Source organism: Staurois parvus, unplaced genomic scaffold (genome assembly GCF_062004578.1).
Source record: "Staurois parvus isolate SC_StPar_1 unplaced genomic scaffold, SC_StPar_1.0 ptg000048l, whole genome shotgun sequence".
Lineage (NCBI taxonomy): Eukaryota > Metazoa > Chordata > Amphibia > Anura > Ranidae > Staurois > Staurois parvus.
In genome coordinates, this window is record NW_028317844.1 from 2,776,505 (window position 1) to 2,800,763 (window position 24,259).

Genomic DNA, 24,259 nt, shown 5'->3' on the forward strand with positions numbered 1-24,259 from the left:
CTGCCACCAGCAGAATTCGCCTAACACAAAACCCCCCCCCCCCGGTCACATGATATGAAAAGTGAATGAAACCATGGCATGGCCCAGCCCCATTGGCCAACACTCCAACTCTGAGCTCTCCAGGCAGCTGCTGACTAATGCTCCGTGGCCAGGAAGCGGACATCCCAGGAACACAGCACTGTGTACACTGTGGGCTCTGTGTCCTCTGAGCAGTGACGCAGTGTAGGTCATGGGACATTCTCCTTTCCCAGTGCCAGCTTCCAGTTAGCAATTAAGTGAAATTCCCAAGCACACAGAAAACAAACCATGTCATAAGAAATAAACATCAAACATGTGATTAGACAAACATAAAGCAGTAAAAAGCGATGGCTCAGCAGTATAGGAGGACGGTGCAGAGCGGGCTGAGGGGGACGGTGCAGAGCGGGCTGAGGAGGACGGTGCAGAGCGGATTGAGAGGGACGTTCCAGCCCCATCTCCCCAACCTGCACAGGAGGAGGTAAGCCGTACCGGGGAGAACTGCGGCTGCATGGACTGCACCACTCCCAAGGCAGGAGGGGTGGACATAACGCCGCAACAAGAAAAGAAACAACCCTCCGCCTGGTTCAGCCTCCACTCCTCCAGTGTGAGCAGGGAGCTCCGCCATCTCTCCGCCTGTACACAGCACTGAGGGGCCGGGAGAAGACCACGGCCGTGTGCCGGCCATTGCTGCCTCCCTCTCCCCCGCCGCTGACCTGTCCCCGCCCCTCTCCCATCACAAGCCGCTGCTGCAGGGCAGGCGAGCCTCCTCTCCTTGTTTGTTGTCCTTGTCTTCTGGTCTGTGGTGACAACGCTGACATGGGGCGCACGGCTTGACCGGCCACACGTGACCCTCATTGATTGGAGTGCCTTCCCGATCCCGGGAGGGGGGAGCGGGAGGACGATGAGCGATCAGTGATCAGCAATCCCTGCACACACAGCTCCATTCATCCCAAGACTCAGTAGGTATCCTGTCATTGAATCCAAGAGCTTGCTGTCTATAGGATTGTGTGCATGTCTGTATATGTATGGATTGGGGGGGGGGGTGTCTCACTTATCTTCCTTATGTTCTATCTCTGATCTCACCGATTTCGTCTTTTGCTGTGATTTTCTAATGGAATCATGCCATGCCTTATCATAAGGCCTTCTCATCCCCATACTGTCCATACAAGTGGTTTATGTGATGGTCAGCCCCATGCCCTGTGCATTACATGACATCCCTTGTATGTATGATCCATAGAGATGCCTCTGATTCCTCCAGCCTTCTCCTGGCATGTCAATCTGACAGTTTGTCAACATGGTTCCTGTTCTAAAAGATACATTGATTCCCTTTTCTTCACTGCAGGAGTGTCAGCGTCTCATTGGAAATGATGATCATTAGTCATGGATGTTTCATGAGTACTAAGATCACTTTATTTGTTTTAGAATTTATTTTTTTTAAATTAAAGATAAAGCTGATCATACATTATACAATGTTCCTGTTAGATTTCCCTTCAACTATATAGTGCCAGGACCTGCCTGATTGCATGCCAATTGACAGTGTTTAGGTTTGATCTCATTTTATTTATATTCATTATTATATATTACAGGTACTTGTATAGTGTAACAATTTGACACGGTGCTTTACGTATATATTGTACATTCCCATCCGATATTTGGCTTTTGGTAAATCTAAAGGAAAATTGTATATTGCATGGCCAGCCTAAGTGTGGTGACTCACACACTTCCATTTTATTATCCGATCAAATCAGCAAACAATCGAATAGCCACAACTTCCCTTTTAATCCATTTGGATTAGATTCGATCAAACTGAGTTGATCGGCCAGGGCAGAAAATTATTGATTTGTGTTGCAGCAGCCAGTAGCACTGAGATGATTTGGTCATGAATGTGATCAGATTTTAATCAGATTATGACATGTTAAAAACAAAGGTGAAAACCTTTCTTCTGATCGATTTGAATCAGATTCGATCAAACTGAGTTGATCGGTTATGACAGAAAATTATTAATTGTGTTGCATCACTTGGTAGCGCTGAGATGATCTGGTCATGAATGTGATCCGATTTTAATCAGATTATGAGATTGCATGGTGAAAACATTCCTTGTGGTCGATTTGGAGAAGATTCGATCATACTGAGTTGATTGGCCAGGGCAGAAAATGACTGATTATGTTTCATTAGTCGGTAGCACTGAGATGATCTGGTCATGAATGTGATCAGATATTAATCGGATTATGAGATTGCATGGTGAAAACTACCCTTCTGACCGATTTGGATCAGATTCGATCAAACTGCGTTGATTGGCCAGGGCAGAAAATTATTGATTTGTGTTGCACCAGTCAGTAGCATTGAGATAATCTGGTCATGAATATGATCAGATTTTAATCGGATTATGAGATTGCATGGTGAGAACAGAGACACAATCGAAAACTGATGATTGTATCTTCCAGCTATCAAAAGGCACTTCCCCCACGTGTGGCATATCGATCAATTATAGATTGTCTGTTGCTATCAAGTGGAAGAAAATACATAGATCATTTATTGGGCTGTGTATGGCCACTATTATAGTGGCCTGATACATAACGATCTGATCAATTGATTCTTCATAGAATTGGATAGTATGATTGGATCTAGAAATGATCGAAAAGACTCATACTATGTCATCAATCAGTTCTCAGCAAAACCAGTCCATTTAATCAAAATGATTGTAATTGGTCTTGATGGATAATACAATTGGAAGTGAGCAGATGATTCCATATGATTAAGTGTATATGGGCATCAAATGATCCTTCCGGTTGAATTTCTAATAGGCAGGAGGATCGTATAGAAATGGTTCCATGCATGGCTATAATTAAGGTGGCCATATACATATCTCTATCATTGTTCAGCTGAGCTTTTGATGCAGCAAAAATGATTAAATTGAATCGGAATTAAATGGTGGTTTTGAAAACCTCTTTTCTGAGAAATACATGTCTGGCCATCTTAATGGTGACCACACACACACATCAATATAATAATTCAGTCGATCTTTCAATGCAGGTAGATTTGTGTCTGGCCATCTTAATGGTGACCACACTCACATCAATATAATCCTTCAATTGATCTTTCAATGCAGCTAGATACATATCTGGCCATCCTAATGGTGACCACACACACACATCAATATAATCATTCAATTGATCTTTCAATGCAGATAGATACATATCTGGCCATCCTTTTGGTGACCACACACACACATCAATATAATAATTCAATCGATCTTTCAATGCAGCTAGATACATATCTGGCCATCCTAATGGTGAACACACACACATCAATATAATAATTCAATCGATCTTTCAATGCAGGTAGATATGTGTCTGGCCATCTTAATGGTGACCACACACACACATCAATATAATAATTCAGTTGATCTTTCAGTGCAGGTAGATATGTGTCAGGCCATCTTAATGGTGACTACACACACATCAATATAATCCTTCAATTGATCTTTCAATGCAGATAGATACATATCTGGCCATCCTTTTGGTGAACACACACATCAATATAATAATTCAATTGATCTTTCAATGCAGATATCTATCTGGCCATCCTAATGGTAACCACACACACACATCAATATAATCATTCAATCGATCTTTCAATGCAGCTAGATACATATCTGGCCATCCTAATGGTGAACACACACACATACATCAGTATAATCATTCAATCAATCTTTCAATGCAGCTAGAATGGTTGAATTTAGTAAGCATTAAATGGTTAAATAATCCCGTTCAACGGATTGTTTCTGATCATATTTTCAATCAATACCGTATTAGTGCATTGCTTAGTATTTTTTAATTGAGGATGAATTGCTCGTTTGTGACCACTTGTACGTAGATCGATCAAAAATCAATACATGTATGGCCACCTTTATGCTTTGCATTTGGCCCAAGTGGAGAATAGGGGACTGTAAGGAGAAGTAGCAGTGCTATTTCATTTTCTTCTTTGAAATATTGCATGACATGCAGCTTGTGTGCAGTGGATTGCATTTTAAGGACCAGTTCACACTACATGCATTTCAGTTGCTTTTTTTTTCTGCATCCAAAACACACAGGAAGTAGGTTATATGGTTGTCAATGTCATAGTTCACATTATTGCTTGCAGTTCCAGTGCATTCCAGTTGCAGAAAAAAAGGTAGAACATGCAGCATTTTTTCTGCACAGAACTGTACTAGAACACGGTAAGATGCACCGGAATGCACGTCCTTATTTAAATTGAAGAAAAGCATAGGAAAAAAAAATTGAACTGGAATGCGTCCAAAACGCGCATGCAAAAAGACATCCGGAACGCATCTGGACTGCGTTTTCTATAGTGTGAACCGGCCTTAAGTGTGTTTAACACGCATTATTATTATAGAATTGATATAACTGTTTGTGCAATGCTTTACAATATAGGGGGAGTCGGTACAATTACAATATATTTCAGTACAGAAGTCATAGGAAAACCCTGCACGTGGAGCTTACAATCTAAAAGGAGGGGGAGGTGGTACAAAAGGTAATAGTTGCGAGGGATGATCTTATTGGAGGTGGAATTCTATATAACATGCGTCTTCACGAAAGCGCATCAAAGATGCAGCAAGGATTTTTTTTTTTTCTTTAACTCCCTGCCTTCCAAGGGTCCTTTCATACAGGCGTTTCGGTTTTTTTTTTTTTCTTCAGTTCAGTCACATTTTTTCAAAGAAAAAACAGATGAGTTTACATCTGTTTTTTCATCCGTTGACATCCGTTTTTTCATCCGTTGACATCCATTTTTTGGTTCTTTGACATCCGTTTTACCATCCGTTGACATCTGTTTACATCCATTTTCCATCCATTTACATCTGTTTTTGGTCCGTTGACATCTGTTTACATCTGTTTTGGTCTGTTTACATCCGGTTTCATCCATTTTTGGTCCGTTTACATCCATTTTTCATCTGTTTACATTAATTTTTTGGTCTGTTGACATGCGGATGCGGACATTAATGGATGTAAAAAGACGTTCATCCGTTTACATCCGCAAGTCCATAGAAATACATGGGGGTCGGTTTTCATCTGTAATCTGACAGATGAAAAATAGACATACGGAACGCCCGTGTGAAAGGGGCTTTAGTCCATCGGTGCCTGATATCCTGATGGCTCAATGGGTAGCTGTTGGTGCAGTTGCCTGGCCGGTAGCTATGCTTGTCATGACCAGGGGCGGACTGACCATTTGGAAACTTGGGCACTGCCCGAGGGCACAGGGTCAGTAGGGGGCCCCATGAAATGCCCCTGGTACCTTTTTCATAGGCTTTTTTTAGTTTGGGCAAGGACACAGGGGCCCCATGATCCCCTATTGCCCGGGGGCCCCATGAGTTGTCAGTCCGCCCCTGGTCATGACTGTGTTTTCCCGGGGTGTATACTGTGATTGGTGTCACTCATTTCCCAATTAGACTTTACTGGTTCACAATTGTCAGATGTACTATGTTACTTTTTTTACCGCGACTGACAATCATGACAGTAAAATCTTTGGAAAACGCAGCAAAAATGTCAGTTCTGTCCTGAGCTAGGAGACTTGTGTTGATTTTCCAGCAATAAGCCTTCCCTGCTGTGTACGTATGTAGCAGCTGTAAAATGTACAGTAAACCCAAAGCTGCGTTTGTGTGTGTACGCAGGCAAGGTGTGTGCCCGGAATATAAATATCGCTGTGTCATAGACTTGCACTGGTATCTGATTAAAGCAATCCGATCCCTGGTTCTCTTACCAACCCCCACCTGCCCATTCTTCCTGGAAGAGGAGGGGGTGGCTCGCTCTGGTATCCTGTCTCCTTGTGCATTGTTAGTGGATTCCACAGGATTGTGTGAGGGATGCCGGTGGAAGATGGAAGACCCCTCTTCTAATACCTGCTTTCTGCAGCACAGGCCGGCATTGATTCACACATAGGTACTTCCACGTTCTCTCTGCCTGCGGTTATATCAGTCAGACGGGAAAAGGGGACTGCAGTAGCCTCACATTACACCTCGATCATCATTTAACATTCATACTTCTAGTCCTGACTTAAAGAAAGACGCATGATCGTTGTTTTTGTACCAGGCCAGCGTGTTTCGTTTTCATTTGAATATGTAAACGGTCAGCTTCCTATACCTTATGGTTTACCTAGAGTATTTATCTTCAGAAGGTGTTGTCCATTTGTGATAAATAAAATCCTCGATGGGGGCGAAAGGAGAAGGATTTGGGGAGAACTTGCTGTATGTGAAGGTTCCTGGTGGCATTCCTCGGGAGTTGGATTTCTGATAGTGTCATATGGCAGCATCAGGACGTCTTCCAGGATTGCAATATTTATGCTTTTAGGTTTTCAAAATTCATTGTGCAGATAATATTTAATCAGTGTCTAAGGTTTGTCTCCTTTGTGGAAGCGGTATTCGGCAGGTCTTCTAGTCTATAATCAGTATTTTGTGATGTAATGTGCGTATGGGAATGTGCTACAGAGTAACAGAGCAGCAAGGGCTAAAGATGGCTACACACATATCAATATGCTCAGTCGGTTATTATTATTATATATTATTATAAAGGATTTATTACATGCCAGCAGTTTGTGCAGCACTTTATGTGTATAGATCACGCGATCATTTGATGATGCTAAAATGTTGAATAAGAACTGTAAACCACATATTCACCTTTCGATCAATTGCAACGCTAGCAAGTTGATCAGCCACAGCAGAATTTTAGTATTATTATTATTATTATACAGGATTTATATAGCGCAAACAGTTTGCTCAGCGCTTTACAATATAAAGGGAGACAATACAGCAACAATACAGTTCAATACAAGAGGGATAGGAGGGCCCTGCTCCTTGGAGCTTACAATCTAGTAATCAAATGATTATCTGTGTGCCACAACAAATTGTAATACAGATTGAATAAATGATGATTTCTGATGGCTCATATTTTAAATTGATGTGTACCATCGTTCGGTATTTTAAAGCTAAAATTTGGTTACATGTTGCGTTTTTTTTTTTTTTTTACATTTTAAGTGGAGCTCAACTGCATCTGAGCAGCACAATCGGAAAACACTTTTATTTTTAGCAGTCAAAGTAATCTCCATCTTCCGTCTATGTCTCCATGCTTTATTTTGTTGAGAAATCACTTTGAAAAACACCCCCTAGCATGTACACCCACTGGCCACTTTATTAGGTACACCTGGTCAATTGCTTGGTAACACAAATTGCTAATCAGCCAATCGCATGGCAGCAACTCAATGCATTTAGGCATATAGATGTGGTGAAGATGACTTGCTGAAGTTGAAATAGTGCATTTGAGGAAGGAAAGGGGATGGGGAGGAAAGGGGATTTAAGTAACTTTGAACATGGCATGGTTGTTGGTTCCAGACGGGCTGGTTTTAGTATTTCAAAAACTGCTCAACTCCTGGGATTTTCACACACAACCATCTCTAGGGTTTACAGAGAATGGTCCGAAAAAGAGAAAATATCCAGAGAGTGGCAGTTGTGTGGACGAAAATGCCTTTTTGATGTCAGAGGAGGAGAACGGACAGACTGGTTACTGCGATATTCAGATGGTAGGGTCAGAATTTGGCATAAACAACATGAAAGCATGGATCCATCCTGCTTTGTATCAATGGTTCAAGGTGGTGGTGTAATGGTGTGGGGGATATTTTCTTGGCACTTGCAAAGTATATGTAATAAAGTGGCTGGTGAGTGTATGTGTCAAACACATGGCCGCGGGCCGAATCCGGCCATCAGGCCATTTCATGTGGCCCTCGCACACATGGCTTTTATTTCAGCCAGAATGTGGAGGAGCTCTGTTCTGCCACCTCCAACTCTTGCCCTCCACCCTCCTGTTATCACTGTTTCTTGTATATACAAAAGCCTTCTGTGTTTACAAGGAGAGCTTTCCGTTCGATGGCTCACGGAACCCTGCCTGCCCTGCACGTACTTATGGTTGGGGACAGATGCTGACCAATGATTTCCTTGGAAGCGAGAAAGAAGTGGAGCCGCCTACACTGCTGGGGGGTACTAGAACTGGGCAAGGTAGGCGATTTGTGATGAAGCGTTTCGGGGGAAGGATGGGGGGGGATTAGGGCTGTGGAAGGAGATGTGTGCAAAGGTGGGGGGAGAGTGATTCAGAGGTCAGAGCCAAGAAGGAGGAGTGGAAGTGAGAAGTGGACAGCCTTGGAAAGAGAGCTGAACCCTACACACCCCTGAACGCTGCACTGTACACAGCGAACCCCTGAACTCTGCAGTCTGTATGCAGCACACTGCTGAATTCTGCACCCCGTGTTCTCCTGAACTCTGTGCTCTGTACATAGCGTATTCCTGAACTCTGCACTCTGTATGTAGCACACTCCTAAACTATGCACTTTGTGCGTAGTTTACTCCTGAACCTTGCACTCTCTACATAGTGCACTCTTGAACTTTGCTTGCATAGTCTTACAACCCCTTTGAGTCAACCATATTGTTGATGTGGCCTGCAATGAAATTTAATTTGACACCCCTGCCCTAGCATTTATAGCAGCAGCCATCTTGAGTAAGGGCAGATGATTTATGTAAGATTTACTTCTTGGAATCCATCTACCCTGCACTCAGGCATTGCAGGCAGGAGAGTGTGCTTAGCTGAGAAAAAAAACCCTCCTCCTGTCCTGAAGACTCATGGGATGCGTAACATAATTTTGGTCTAGGACAGGCCAGATTCCAGGAAGCAGTTGAAGAAATGTAAAAAAAAAAAAGCTGAAACCGCGTAAATATAATATATCTTCCTATGTATTTATTAAGGCTAGCATCATAAGGATTCATAATAGTTACTGTTGATTGAGAGAGTGAATTTCCTTTTTAGGGCACACAGGCAGATGCTTATTTTTTGTGCCCTACTTTTTGTACACAACTAAACAGAACACGTTTACATTGTAGACGCAGCTGTATGTATGGACCCATTGATTTCTATAGTGATGCATACAGAACTATACACCTCTAAATACTGCATTCTAGACCCCTATGTTAATGCCCCCTTATGAAGTGTGTCCATGTCCTACTGACTACTGCTTAGTGTAGAGATCTTCCCTGCTCTGACTCCGGATACCTCCATGGCAGTTATCTTCCAGCTCTGCAGGGGTTAAGATCAGCATGTGATCCATTGCCGCTATTCACCACCCTTTTGCCTTCTCTTGCCCAATCTCAAAACATGTACCATTCTTTCCCAGAATGCACAGCGTTCTGTGAATGAAGGACAGAGTGTAATGCATTCTATTCTCCATTCATAGATTGTGTTTCACTCGTAGAAGCTGTAGTAAAGACTTCTGTGAACGGAAGAGCTGGACAGAAAGGGTAGGCATAGTCAGGCGCTCTTGATGACAACCTGTCACAGCTCCCTCAGTTCTATTAACCCCTGGGAAGAGGAAGATTTCTGGTAAACCAGGACACAGCACAAGGGACACATCACATCGAAGGTAAGTCATGTCCCGTGTGCTGATTATTTTTTTTATAAAGTAAACTTATGCTTTAATTGCCAATGAATCCCATGTTTGCCGTTGCCCATACCTGTATTGATCACAAATCAGTACACTTAGGGCTGGCTTTAGTCTGCTGCTGTATATGAAAAAAAAAATCTGTGTTGCTGATGATCAGCATGACATGCTGATTCTTTGTGTGTATGTGTAATTAAAATAATGATATCTTGTGTTGGCATTGCATGAAAAGGATACTGTAACAATCATGCACACAGGGAGAGGCACGGTTCTCCATTTTGCTCCAAACTTATGCATTTTGGTATTTCTCTTAAACTCATATGCAATCACCTGAGGGGGGAGGTGTAGCAATCGTGCATACAAGAGCCAGGCACTGCCCTCACTGTGTTAAGAAGTATTAATGTTATCCCCTCATTTCCCCCTCCCTCAGGAATGCAATCAGTGTATGATGCTGAGCCTCCTGCCTAACAATTCTTTGCCAAATAAGGTAATTGGCTTGTCCGTTGTAAGAAGATACCAGTTGATTTTATGTAGAAAAGAGGCTGTTATGTTTTGTGTGTAGACAGAGAAGTGAGGACCTTCTGCGTTTTAACATCTAGCAGACAGAGAGGGGAATCTCGCTGTAACAACGAAACTGAGTGCGAGACCAGAAATCCCTTTTTAGCTCATCAGACTTGAAACTGCTTAACCCCAGGCATATATTTGGCAAGTACTTATTTACCTAAACTTCTTTCTGTTATCTGTTTGCTGTGCTGTTGTGCTCTGTATGTATATGTGTGTGTGTGTGTGTGTGTGTGTGTGTGTGTATATATATATATATATATATATATATATATATATATATATATATATATATATTTATTGGTTACATCTTTTTTCTGTAAATATTTCTACTGCACCCTTTTGACCTTTTAGTAATAAACCTTACCTTCTGAAAGTGTTGAACTGTTTCTATAGCTCTTGAATGTAACTTACGAATCCCTGCCGCTGAAGAGCGCTACTATGAGTGACGATTAACCAGTCATCCTAGTGTATTGCTGAGTTTCCTCTTTTTCTGTATAAAAAGGAGGTGGTGGCAGTGTGAAGGGTTAATTGCATAATTAACCTGACCCAGTAGCAAACGCTTCCAGGCTGCAGGTACGTCGATTGTGGTCCAATTAGCTGGAAAATCGGTGTGCGGGGTGCAGCTGGGCGTGGCATTGTTACGCACATGACATCGTGGTTTCAGATTGGCTAGTCCTTCGGTCACGAGTTTGGCGAGAAGGGCAGGGGTCTGATGTGCGATCGTCACAGATACCATCATCTGCATGTCAGATAGGTCACATTGGTTATTGATGTTCATTCTCAATTTGATTCTACCTTTTTTTTTTTTTTTTTTTTTTTTTCTTTTTTTAATTCTTATTTTTTTTGTGCCAGTGTTTGATCACGTTAAGCAGCAATGTGCAAATTTGAAGTCCATCTGCTTCTTGATTTTGCATTATGCTCAATGTGGAACCTCTCCATTTTAGATTCCATATGTTAGATAAATCCAGTTCTTTTTATTTTCCTAGATTCACTGTTTTTCTCTATTTTTGATATATTTTCTTGTCAAAGATGACATTATTCTATGTGGATCAAAGTGAAGATGAAAGTGAAGATGCATTCCTGATTTACCTGTTGCACAAAAACAATAGCAGTGTCCTCTGAAGAAACAGCTGTCAGATCTGTGTATTCATAAGGTTTGACTGTCAGTTTTCATGTTTGGTAACATAACTGGTTCATTGTCCACCTGTTCATGGTATACCGTATTTTTCGCCGTATAAGACGCACCTGACCATAAGACGCACCTAGGTTTTAGAGGCAGAAAACAGGAAAAAAAAAATTCTGAACTAATGGACTGCAGACACAGTACAGGAGACTGTACTGCGGACAGCACAGGGGTGACCAGAGACTGCGGACAGCACAGGGGTGACCAGAGACTGCGGACAGCACAGGGATGACCAGAGACTGCGGACAGCACAGGGATGACCAGAGACTGCGGACAGCACAGGGATGACCAGAGACTGCGGACAGCACAGGGATGACCAGAGACTGCGGACAGCACAGGGATGACCAGAGACTGCGGATAGTACAGATGACTGCTGACCTGTGGGGAGCGGGTACCTGAATTTGACAGGTACCCGCTCTTACTTCCGCAGAGTTTTTGTTTGATCTTACCTGTTCCTCGATCCAGCCGCGCGCTGTCTTCCCGGCTTCTGTAATGGCGCTCGGCATGACAGCCGGGTGTCCAGTGCGCATGAGCAAGAAGCACTTGCGCTTTGTGATTGGTCCGCCGGCTTCTGGGATCTGTCATGTGTCCCAGGTACCGCCTTACCATTCACAAAAAGCACCGCTTCTTGCGCATGCGCACTTGGCACCCGGCTGTCATGCCCAGTGCCCACACTACAGAAGCCGGGAAGACAGCACGCCGCTGGATAGATGAACAGGTAAGGTCCCGCTGCAGAGCTGAGTGGCCGGCCCGGTATTCTGACACGGCCGCGGTGGAAATACCGGACCGGCTGCTCCATATTCGCTCCATAAGACGCACTGACATTTCCCCCCCAGTTTTGGGGAAGAAAAAGTGCGTCTTATACGGCGAAAAATACGGTACCTTTTTTTATTTGGTGGTTTACTGTAGTAAAAAAAAAAGGATATCCTTTTTTTTTTTTTTTTTTTTTTTTTTTTTTTTTTTGTAACCAGCAGGATCTGGGCAGGATTAGGTTTCCTTTGAGTATATATAGGTGTTGCAAGTACACTTTATCTGTAACATCTTTGACATAGATCATATCAGCTCTCCAGGTAGACGGATATTTCAAGATTTGCAGGCCTGGCTACAAAATCTAGTTTCACTGATGCTAACCTCTAAAAATAGTCATGGGCCCGCTGTTTATTCTCATGTCTCCACCTGTTTGTCTAATGCTATTTGCATTCTGTGGCAGACTGTGATGATGGAATGAACTGGTTTCCTTTTATCTAAATAACTACACAGGTCATTGGTACAGAAGACTTTTTTTTTTTTTCTTGGAGATAAGATAACTGCTTAAACATTTACACAGTAATATTACTTTCACCTTGAATCAAATAATCTCTGAATATTTTGCAATTAATGCCTCCCATTGACTTGAGAGGGTGGTCCGACACCCAGGTGCAGTCCAACCACCATTGGGCTGAAGGATTGGCACAAACCGGTAAGGGTGCATGAACATCTCTCGGTTTTCTCATCTTCATGTTTTAATGTTGTGTACTTTGTCAATATGTCGCCAGAAGCATTCTAAGCATGTTCTTGACAGTACGAGTTGTATAGAGATGAATGGTAATACATATATTATGCGTAAAAAAATTTGAATGCATATTTTACATACTTCTTGTAAACAAAACCATGAAGTCTTTTCCCACTTCATGTTTGCTTTAAAAAGGATGCAACAAATATAAAACGCATTAACAAGGCACCACACCATGTGCAAAATAGACTGAAAATGTATGGAAAGCGTGCATCATAGGTACTTATTTTGCAATACAGAGATGTAAATCTATGTTAAACTTGGCTCTGATGGGCTTACAATGTAGCTGTGTTGAGATTGGAGGGCAGTGGAGAAGGGAATTACTCCAGTTTATTAGTGAGTGCAGCAGAATTACTAAGGAATTGATATGGGGACTGGAATATGTCTGTAGGTAGCCTAAAGTAGGCAGAATATGGCCCTTTGGGGTCCCTTGGGGCACTATGCCATCCACTAACACCAACAATTGGGCACTATTCCTCCCATTGACACCAATGAAGCAGCACAGTTCCTTCCATTGAGACCAATGGTGGATATACTATTCCTCCCATGGACACTAACGATGGGGTAAGGTTTACTCCCACTGGCCACACTCCAGCCCCTCTAAGGACAGTAAACTGGCCCTTTTGTTTAAAAAGTTTTGAGACCTCTGGCCTAGACAAAGCTTACCAAGAACAAGCAGCCAGCTTTAAAAATCTAGGGGCTAGCCATATGTAAACTGCATATGACTACATAGGTAGCTATAACATACATCGTTAAAGAACTCTGGGTTAGGTAGTATATCTGCTATATAGCAGTATATTTGCTATAGGGCAGTCGGGATGTGGTTAAGGATGAATTCCAGGTATGGTCATTTTTACATACAGTAGTTGCATTAATCCAGCTTGGACCAATGGAAGTATATATATGCCATGCCTGTGGAATCTTCTAGAAGCTGGAAATCACTGTAGTAGATACCACTACTACAGTGATCTCCACTAGCTTTCAGGTCCCATGCTGAGTGGTTTCCCTGCTGTATTGTGAAAACAAGAGGTTGCTCCCTTAGCACAGGTACCATTCAGGGAACAAATTGCTTTTCCTCAATGAGTGCAAAGCATCCTCTGATTGGACAAGGTGGAGAGGCAATCAGAGAATGCTTTGCACCCAGTGAGGAAAAGCAGTTTGTTCCCTGAATGACACCTGTGCTAACTGGACACTTGAGGCAGCTTGCTCGGAACGAGTGCCATTCAGAGAGTACTTGCCATTTTCTCAATGAATGCAAAGTATCGGTTTGGGTATCAGGAGCATTTTCACGAGCACTAGTGAAAATACTTGGTATCGGCATCGATACTGGTATCTGTGAATTCCTAGTAAACAGGACAAATAGAGAGGGTGAATCTCCTTAACAGGGGGCACAGACAACAATGAAACCTGTAAAAATTTGTCCTGTTTTTACTAGGGATGCACCAATACTGAAATGATGGGATTATCATTAGCAGTGTCAAAACCTTGCACCCAATCAGCAGATGCCAAAGTGCATCCTGGCTCTTGAAAATTGTATGCCCAGGCCTAAAACCAATTTCCTTTTAACTCGGCAGTGTTCTATCAAAAAGTCCTAAAAGCTGTACACGTTTACCTCTGTGATATACAGAACCACCCCTTTTTTTATTTTATGGAGATGAGGAGAACGGGAGGTGTGCTGTAGTACTGTCTGAAGGTGAAATTCCTGCTCCTCTGTAAATCTAGTACAGTGAATGAGCATTGCCCCCTAGACAGGAAGTGTGTTACTGGCAGGATCACCCAGTGAAAAATGAAGTACAAAATGTATACTAATGCAGCCACCATCTAAGGACTAATATTCTGCCACACAGGACATATGTGGGTTTAAATGCACTTTAAAGTGGTTGTAAACCCTTACATTGAAGTGAAGTGACTGGCCTCAGGTGATACACAGAGATTAAATAGATTCTCCTACATAAGTTGTACCTGTTTATTTACAGCTGTCTGTCCCCTACATCCATTCAAAGTGTAGAATCTCTCAGCTCTGAAAAGCAGGGGGTGGGGAGTTGAAGTGACATCAGTGAGGAGGGCTCTGAGAGCGGATTGGATGGAGGGACAGAGGTAAGGCTGTAAATCAGCTGGAGCTTCTTCCCCTGTTACTTTCTTCTTCTTCTTTTTTTTTCTCTTGGTGTCAGGAAAACTTGTTGGAAGTGACTCATGCTTATAGCAGAGGTTTGAAGCAACAGACAGAAATAACACTCAGTGCTTTGGATTGAGACAAGTACACACTATAGAGAAATATGCTTCCTTTATATTTCATGTCAGATGTTAAGAACCATTCAAACTTCTAGGTTAAAATATGTATATTGATATACACTGCTCACAAAAATTAAAGGAACACTTTGAAAACACATCAGATCTAAATGGGGAAAAATATCATGCTGGATATCTATACTGATATGGACTGGGTAATGTGTTAGGAATGTAAGGATGCCCCATCGTTTGATGGAAATGAAAATTATCAACCTACAGAGGACTGAATTCAAAGATACCCTGAAAATCAAAGGGAAAAATGATGCAGCAGGCTAGTCCATTTTGCTGAAATTTCATTTCAAAAAGGTACTCAGTAGTTTGTATGGCCCCCGCATGCTTATATGCTTGCCTGACAACCTCAGGGCATGCTCCTAATGAGATGATGGATGGTGTCCTGGGGTATTTCCTGCCAGATCTCAACCAGGGCATCACTGAGCTCCTGGACAGTCTGAAGTGCAACCTGGTGGCGTCGGATGGACCAAAACTTGATATCTCAGAGGTGTTCTATTGGATTTAGGTCAGGCAAGCGTGGAGGCCGTTCAATGGTATCAATTATTTCATCCTCCAGGAACTGCCTGCATACTCTCGCTACATGAGGCCGGGCATTGTCGTGCACCAGGAGGAACCTAGGGCCCACTGCACTAGCATAGGGTCTGACAATGGGTCCAAGGATTTCATCCGATACCTAATGGCAGTCAGGGTGCCAATGTCTAGCTTGTAGAGGTCTGTGCGTCCCTCCATGGATATGCCACCCCAGACCATCACTGACCCACCACCAAAATGGTCATGCTGAACGATGTTACAGGCAGCATAACATTCTCCATGGCTTCTCTAGACCCTTTCACGTCTGTCACATGTTCTCAGGATGAATCTACTCTCATCTGTGAAAAGCACAGTGGCGGTCCTACCAATTCTGGTATTCAATGGTAAATACCAATCGAGCTCTCCTGTGCCGGGCAGTGAGCACAGGCCCCACTAGAGGACGCTGGGCCCTCAGGCCACCCTCCATGAAGTCTGTTTCTGATTGTTTGGTCAGAGACATTCACACCAGCGGCCTGCTGGAGGTCATTTTGTAGCGCCCTGGCAGTGCTCATCCTGTTCCTCCTTGCACAAAGGAGCAGACACCGATCCTGCTGATGGGTTAAGGATCTTCTACGGCCCTATCCAGCTCTTCTAGAGTAACTGCCTGTCTCCTAGAATCTCCTCCATGCTCTTGAGACTGTGCTGGGAGAAACCACAAACCTTCTGGCAATGGCAAGTATTGATGTGTCATCCTGCAGGAGTTGGACTGCCTGTTCAACTTCTGTAGGGTCCAGGTATCGCCTCATGCTACCAGTTGTGCCACTGACCCTAGCCAAATGCAAAACTAGTGAAAAACAGTCAGAAAAGTTGAGTAAGGAAAAAAAATGTCAGTGGCCTCCCACTTGTAGCATCGTTACTATTTTGGGGGGTCGTCTCAGTGTTGCCCATCCAGTGCACCTGTTGTTAATTTCATTACCACCAAAGCAGCTGAAACTGATTAACAACCCCCTCTGCTACTTAACTGGCCAGATCAATATCCCTGGAGTTTAATTGACATGATGCTATACTCTGATTAAAAAGTGTTCCTTTAATTTTTTTGAGCATTGTATTTGATAGCTATGAAATGATTGTTGTCCATTTTGGTTGGATTTGGTGATAGGTATTGTGTCTGACTTCAGTTGCAGGAGCTGAGATTGAGAATGATCAGTTGGTCTGATATGACACTTGTTTCCGTCACTATTGTTTCCCCAATGGTAAGCGAGCACCAGATATATCTTTGTCCCTGTTCCTCATTCCCCACATGATACAAGAACATGCATTTCTGGTAGACTGATATGTAGATATTACGTAGAGACTAAATATCAACCAAAAATCCAGAAAAAAAACAATTCAAATATTATAAATTGAGTTGAAGTTCAGTGAGTAAAATAGGTATTTGATCTGCTACCAACCAACAATAATTCTGGCTTCCACAGACTGGCTATGTGGTTAGACAGATTAGTCCTATCAACTTATGAAGGTGCTCCTAACGACGACTCGTTATATGTATAAAAGACACCTGTCCACAGAATCTTTTTCTTCCATTCAAACCTAACCATCATTATGGGCAAGACCAAAGAGCTGTCAAAGGATTTCAGGGACAAGGTTGTAGACCTGCATAAGGCTGGAATGGGCTACAAGACCATCAGCAAGAAGCTTGATGAGAAGGAGACAACTGTTGAAATGATTATATACATATGGAAGACCTACAAAATAACCATCAATCGCCCTTGGAGCTCCATGCAAGATTCTGCCTCATGGGGTAAGGATGATCATGTGAAAAGTGAGGGATCAGCTCAGAACAACACAGGAGGCGTTTGTAATTGATCTCAAGGCAGTTGGGACCATAGTCACCAAACAAACCATTGGTAACACAATATGCCACCATGGATTGAAATCCTGCAGTGCCCCCAAGGTCCCCCTTTTCAAGAAGGCACATGTACAGGCCCATCTGAAGTTTGCCAATGAACATCTAAGTGATTCAGAGAAGGATTGTGAGAAAGTGCTGTTGTCAGATGAGACCAAAATTGAGCTCTTTAGCATTGACTCAACTCTCTGTGTTTGGAGGAAGAAACATGCTGACTATTACCCCAAGAACAACATCACTGCAGTCAAGCATGGAGGTGAAAACATTGTGCTTTGGGACTGTTTCTCCACTAAAGGTACAGTCTGACTTTGCTGCATTGAGGTGCCAATGGACGCGGCCATGCATTATAAAATTTTGATTGAGAACCTCCTTCCCTCAGCCAGAACACTGAAGATGGGTCGTGGTCGGGTCTTTCAGCATGACAATGACCCAAAACATACCACCAAGGCAACAAAGGTGGGGCTTAAGAAGAAGCACATTAAGGTCATGGAGTGACCTAGGCAATCTCCAGACCTTAAGCCTATAGAAAATTTATGGAGGGAGCTGAAACTTCGAGTTGGCAAGCGACAGCCAAGAAACCTTGAGGATTTAGAGAAGATCTGTAATGAGAGTGGACCTATATTCCTCTGTGTTTGCCTAGAAGGGTTTTTCCACCTCGTACTAAGTCATGTTTTGCTTGGGGATCAAATACTTATTATATTCACTGAACTGCAACTCAATCTCTATCATGTATCTGTATTGTTTTTTGTTTTTTTTTTCTGGATTTTTGGTTGATATTCTGTCTATCATTTAAAGTACACCTATGATAAAAATTATAGACCATTTCTTTGTAAATGAGCAAACTTACAAAATCTGCAGGGGATCAATTATTTTCCTCACTGTATAGGGTGGCAAAAATTATTTTGACACAAACATTTTAAACAGAATAGCATATGTTTTTTGTTTGCAATATGTATCCTCTTCTGCAAGGATTCATTTCATACAAGGTCTTCACTAAGGTTACACATCTACATAATGCATTTTCTTTTTCAGTTTTTTGTTAAAATTGCATTAGTACTGTCAGCTTAGATGGCAGATTGGTGACATTTTGAAAACTTGCTACCATGATTTACCATAGGGTTGATGATCTTAGGGTGATGAACACTGTTGGAAACGTGCTACCACCACCATGCTTCACTACCGGGTTGATGTTCTTAGGTTGATGAGCTGTGTTGACTTTCTGTACCTTAATTTTTGGTTCCATCAAACACTCATGTTTGCTCTATCTTTCACAAACCTTCTGTCCTATGCCTTCTCCGATATATCATGTTTGCTATGTCTCCCACACAACCTTCTGGTGCCCATAGAGCTTTCCATTCCCTTGTCCACAGAACCAAACATACACATTTTTTTGCAACAAGATTATAGAACAATCGCTTTGGGACCAAATTGTGACTTGTAATTTCATACAAGGTCTTCACTAAGGTTACACATCTACGTAATGCATTTTATGTTTCAGTTTCTTGTTAAAAATGCATTAGTACTGTCAGCTTAGATGGCAGACTGGTGGCATTTTGAAAACTTGTTACCATGCTTTACCATAGGGTTGATGATCTTAGGGTGATGAGCAGTGTTGGAAACGTGCTACCACCACCATGCTTCACTAGCGGGTTTGGGACCATATTGTGACTGTACCACAGGCCATATCTACTCTTTTATTTTTTATTTTCTTTTATAACTTCATCCCAAAATTATATGGAAGAATATGCCATGTTCCTTTAACTGTTTACTAGGATGGGAACAGACAAGTGTGTGTTGTGGAACAGAACAGAAAAAAAGTGACACTGCATTCGGAAGAGTCATTTCCTGTAGTGATTTATATTGACAAGGGAGAGATCTTTGCCGTAACTGCAGTGTTGAAATTTTGACCTAAATACAACCTTTTTTTTTTTTTGCCTGGAATTTGCTGCCTGGTAGCCACATCAGAATTAAAAACGGGAGTCTGACTCATCATTTATTGTAGAAACCTGTTCTTACGCCCTCCTCTAAAATACGTTTTGATTCAATTTGCAGGTGTTCCTGTGTATCGCAAAATGTTGATGAATGAAGTGACAGTGTCATGTTTCATGCACAATGAGGAGTAAAGATATATAATTTGGCATGGGCTATAGGTGTGTCTGAACTTGTGCTTATAGCCTGTGATGCTTCCTAGGAGTGGTCCTGTGAACTTTTTATTTTTGTATTGTCTGTGTCACAAATTGTTTTCAGGCTTACCTGTCAGAACTTGTCCTAACAGTTTTTATTTGAAGATCTGAAAGCAATTGGCTGTAATGTGTTTTCAAGGAATGTATACAGTACAGTGCTCTGTAAGAACTGGAACAGTTGTGAGGTACCACAAAGACCAATGGTTATCTTTGAGGACCTCTGCTGGGTACAGGGGTCTCCAAACCTTCTAACCACAGGACAATTTTGTTGTCTTCACACTTTAGGGGTAGGAATGTTCCTGGTGGGGGTAGAAAATGCCCCAGCATCAATACATTAAAAAAAAAAAAAGACACAGCATCTGTGGTTAGCAGGAGCACAGGAATAGTTATCCATCCTTTGTCGTTTAGTGGCAGAAACAGTGCTTCATTGTTTTTGTCAGTGGAAGGAATAGTGACCTATTCTTGGTGTCAATGGGAGGAATTATAACCCATTCTTTGTGTCAGTGGGAGGAATGGTGCACCCTCATTGGGGTCAGTGGGAGGAATGGTGCACCCTCATTGGGGTCAGTGGGAGGAATGGTGCACCCTCATTGGGGTCAGTGGGAGGAATGGTGCACCCTCATTGGGGTCAGTGGGAGGAATGGTGCACCCTCATTGGGGTCAGTGGGAGGAATGGTGCACCCTCATTGGGGTCAGTGGGAGGAATGGTGCACCATCATTGGTGTCAGTGGGAGGAATGGTGCACCATCATTGGTGTCAGTGGGAGAAATGGTGCACCATCATTTGTGTCAGTGGGAGGAGCGGTGCCCCCATCGTTGGTGTCAGCGGGAGAAATGGGGTCCCATTGTTCTCTTCAGTAGAAGGAATAGTGCCTCATGTCACATACTGGAGGAATCTACATGTTACTATAAACGTGCATAGAGTAATGTACATAAGTATAAGGTACGTAGAAGCACAGCTGTATACATAGAAAATTTTTTTTCTAAGTTTGATTGAAAATAAACAAGGCACGAAAAATGTATTTTGCAGTCATTTGCTAACCAATGGCACTTTGAGAATTCTCTGTATATATTACATATTTAGAGATGATAAAGATTTATTTTTAAGATGAGATTGACCAAAACATTATAGTTTTCTGTGTGTACAAGATACTGTATATTCACAACTGCTTTTTGGTGATGCGTGCCTTAAAGGAGAAGTATGGACTTGGGAAAACAAAACATACATACATACATACTCAACTCAATGTTGCAGCTATTCCACATCCGCTCTAAGACCAAGAACTGAGTGATCACATGACTGCTGAGCTCTCAGTTCTTTGTCTTCTTGGAGTGGAAAGCAGTGATGGTCAGTCGCCGCTCTCCATTCTGCCCCTCTAGCGCTCACTGGAGCACAGGGCTGGAGAGGAGGCAGGCTCAGGTAATACTTTTGGCTGCACTTCTTCTTTAAATGGTACACAGCATACTGCATGGCTGGCTGTGTTTAGAGTAGACATCACAAAGTGTTTTTTTCACTTTGGTTCAGAGCTAGTTTGTGTGAGATGCAATAAGCACTGAACCCTCTGAACTGTGCTGGCTTTATACTTGTCTGGGAAGAAAAATTCATTTTGAGGTTGGATCAGGTAGTAACATCAATTGGCAGTCTAATTGCCTCATTCATGTTTATACGAAACATTGAAGGCAGAGATTCCATCCAGCACCTAAGCAGCATGATCCATGTCTCTTTTAGCAAGGGATTTGCAGACGCTTCACATAAGCTTGCAAACCTGTGCTGCTCAGACTGGTTTGCCTACATCTGCAGCAAATTTACTATTACATGCATTTTTTTAAATTACTTAGCACAGATACATGTCAGTGATGATTCGAAACATATTTAGTGCATATTCTCTTTTGAACAGTAGGGGATAAAATTATTTGAGCCATAATACTAAAGAAAATCTCTAGTAATGTAGCTTTGTTCTTGTGCTTCTTAAACTAGCCATACACTGTTACATTTTTATGCAAACATTTGCCTATGCACATTGTAACGTTACACATTTCATATGAAAGTCCTGAAAAAATGTGCTCAATGATAATGTTGCAAATTTTAACATTCAATTTCAACATGGATGGAAATTTAATGTTAAACCAAAAACATTTTCAATCCTTTTCCCTTAGTTTTCGAGCGGAATGGCAAGAAAAATCATCTTGTTTGACCACATTAACCATTAGAAAATTGAACAAACATTTCCAAATTAAATTCTGCTAGTACATGGCCAACTTTTAATTGATAAATCTCCCCCCACCCCCCTTTCATATGATTCATTTAGTAATGTGTAAATGGACTACTTATATTATTCTGGCCAGATTTATCATTCGCCTCAATAAGCATGTGCCTATAGGTGGCAGAAGCAAACAGGTGGCTTTTCCCTGTACAGTTATTGGCCACAATGTGTTTTTTTTTTTTTTTTTCCATTATTAGACTAAAATGTAATTTAACATAATAATAATATATGAAGCTGTATTCTAAACGAGGTCAGAACCACAAAGCAAGAAAATGTTGTGTAGAAAATAAATTATTCTAAGAGTTGTTACTAAGGGTGCCAAAAGTTGCGCTTCTACAGGCCACAATAATGAAAATCTAGCCTTGTGTATTTATTCGCACACATGATAATATATATATAATATGTGTGTGTATGTATGCTTATATATAATTTGTATTATAATCACATCCTCACAAATTCAATACGTTTTTTCCTTATTTAAGAAAAGTGGACGGAGCCACAATTCTCCCCTTATGATCTAGTGGCCAACTTTGTATTCAGATACAGACGCAGCCGTGAATATATATCCATATATCTAATTTGCATACAGCTGTTTTAGGTTTATTAACGTCTGCCAATTCAGAGTATAGAAAACCAGGCTTCATTGGTGTAGTTTACACAAGTCTATTATAAACCTTTTGTGACATCACCAACAAAGCTGCTTTTTATATGGTGACTGGTTGCCAGACTGTACACTGATGCTCAAGTCCTCAGGTCTACTATTGCACTAAAAAAAAATGCTCTATTTAAAAAAAAAAAAAAAAAAAGTTCTGCTTTTCCCTAAAAGATTGCAGATTGCATTTAAATAATTTTTTACCCTTGGCAAGCTGGTGTCTAAAGTGCCTCCCCTACTCTCTTTATGCGCACAAAACAAGTTTAGCCAATGATCATTTCTAATAACAATTGTTTGTTGACTGGACCTTTTGTTCATGGCCTGCCGCCACCTAGTGTAGGCATTGTTATACTGAGGAGTCTATATTTTTTGAACATTTTAGCATTGTTAATGTCTAACTTCTTAATACTCTGCAGGTAGATCTGTTAGGTTTATAGTTTGCTCATTGCTTTGGTTCTGTAAGTTTCCCACACATGAGTCATTTTAGACGAAAGGGGCCTAAAGTTGGTACATGTCTGTGTCCAAAATGGCCATCACTTAACAGGGGTGGCTAACCTGTGGCTCTCCAGCTGTTGTGGAACTACATTTCCCATGAGGCATTGCAAAGATGGGAAGTTACTGACTTGCAGAGGCATGATGGAACTTGTAGTCCTGCAGCAGCTGGAGAGCCGCAGGTTGGCCACCCCTGAATGGGCAACCTCTTTCTTTTATATGGTATTTACCATCCTCATATTTGATAACCTCCTTCAAATGTACATCTTTGACTTTTTGACATGCAATAAAAAAAATACATTTGTGGTAGCCATAAATGGGCTGTCATACTTCAGATGGAGCAGTAAGTAACCAAAATACTTAAGCCGGAAAACTCCCAGATCAGAATTCTGTTCATCTCGTAACTATAGCCAGCTTTGGAGAGCTTCTTTATCTCATATCACACTTATGTGTTTTGCACTTTGTTCTTAATGACACAATTTTATTAATGGCACACTTTATTGTGGGACTTTTGTGGTGCAAGGTAAGACTTTTTTTTTTTTTTTTCACCTGCCTTTATGTTAAGCATTTTTTTTCAAAGATGATGGTTGAGCTAATGTTACAATGCAAAATTTCATACAGCCAAAATTTACTATGTCGTAGTCTTGTCATGTGAATGTCAGAGACTCTCACACGCCGGAGTTTGATTGTAGGGAGATCAGTTTATTTCCAACGAGTCGGATTGCATTGTGCACGTTGCAGCGTTAAAAGATGTTTTGCAAGTGAATTTATGAGGCCAGTTTTCAGTACTACATACTACAGCGTTTGTATGATATACTGTATGTGTATCATGAAGGTAGGTGGCAGGTGAGTCTGTTAGGGGCCATCCGGTGAGATATTTAATGGATGATTTAACTTCTGACCAAAAGGTGGAGAGTACTGGGCAATCCCAGAATATATGTGGGAGTGAACCTTCTGACTTTAGGCACTGCCAGCACAAGGATGACGCTGGGGATTAATCTTGCGTAAGAGTTGAGGGGTTTTGTACCATCTGGTACTCAAGACATTCTTGACAATATAATGCAACCTCTTAGTACATATATGATTAAAACATTACCTGAATGGTTTGATGGTAAATAGAATGCTTGAAGTCCAATTTCTCATTGTTAGGGCTCATGTATACTG

The 24,259-nt window shown here is 41.7% G+C and overlaps 1 protein-coding gene across 3 annotated transcripts in view; it reads left to right on the forward strand.

Moving 5' to 3' along the window:
- Nucleotides 1-361: 361 nt before the first annotated feature.
- Nucleotides 362-24,259, forward strand: part of WASF1 (WASP family member 1) — a 131,142-nt gene continuing 107,244 nt past the window's right edge. The window contains exon 1 of one of the 3 annotated variants that reach the window (XM_089664678.1): nucleotides 362-981. The gene's annotated coding sequence lies outside the window, so the exon portion shown is untranslated. Of the gene's footprint in view, nucleotides 982-5,816; nucleotides 5,955-24,259 lie in introns of those variants that run through there. The other 2 variants (XM_089664673.1, XM_089664686.1) reach the window with 2 other exon arrangements.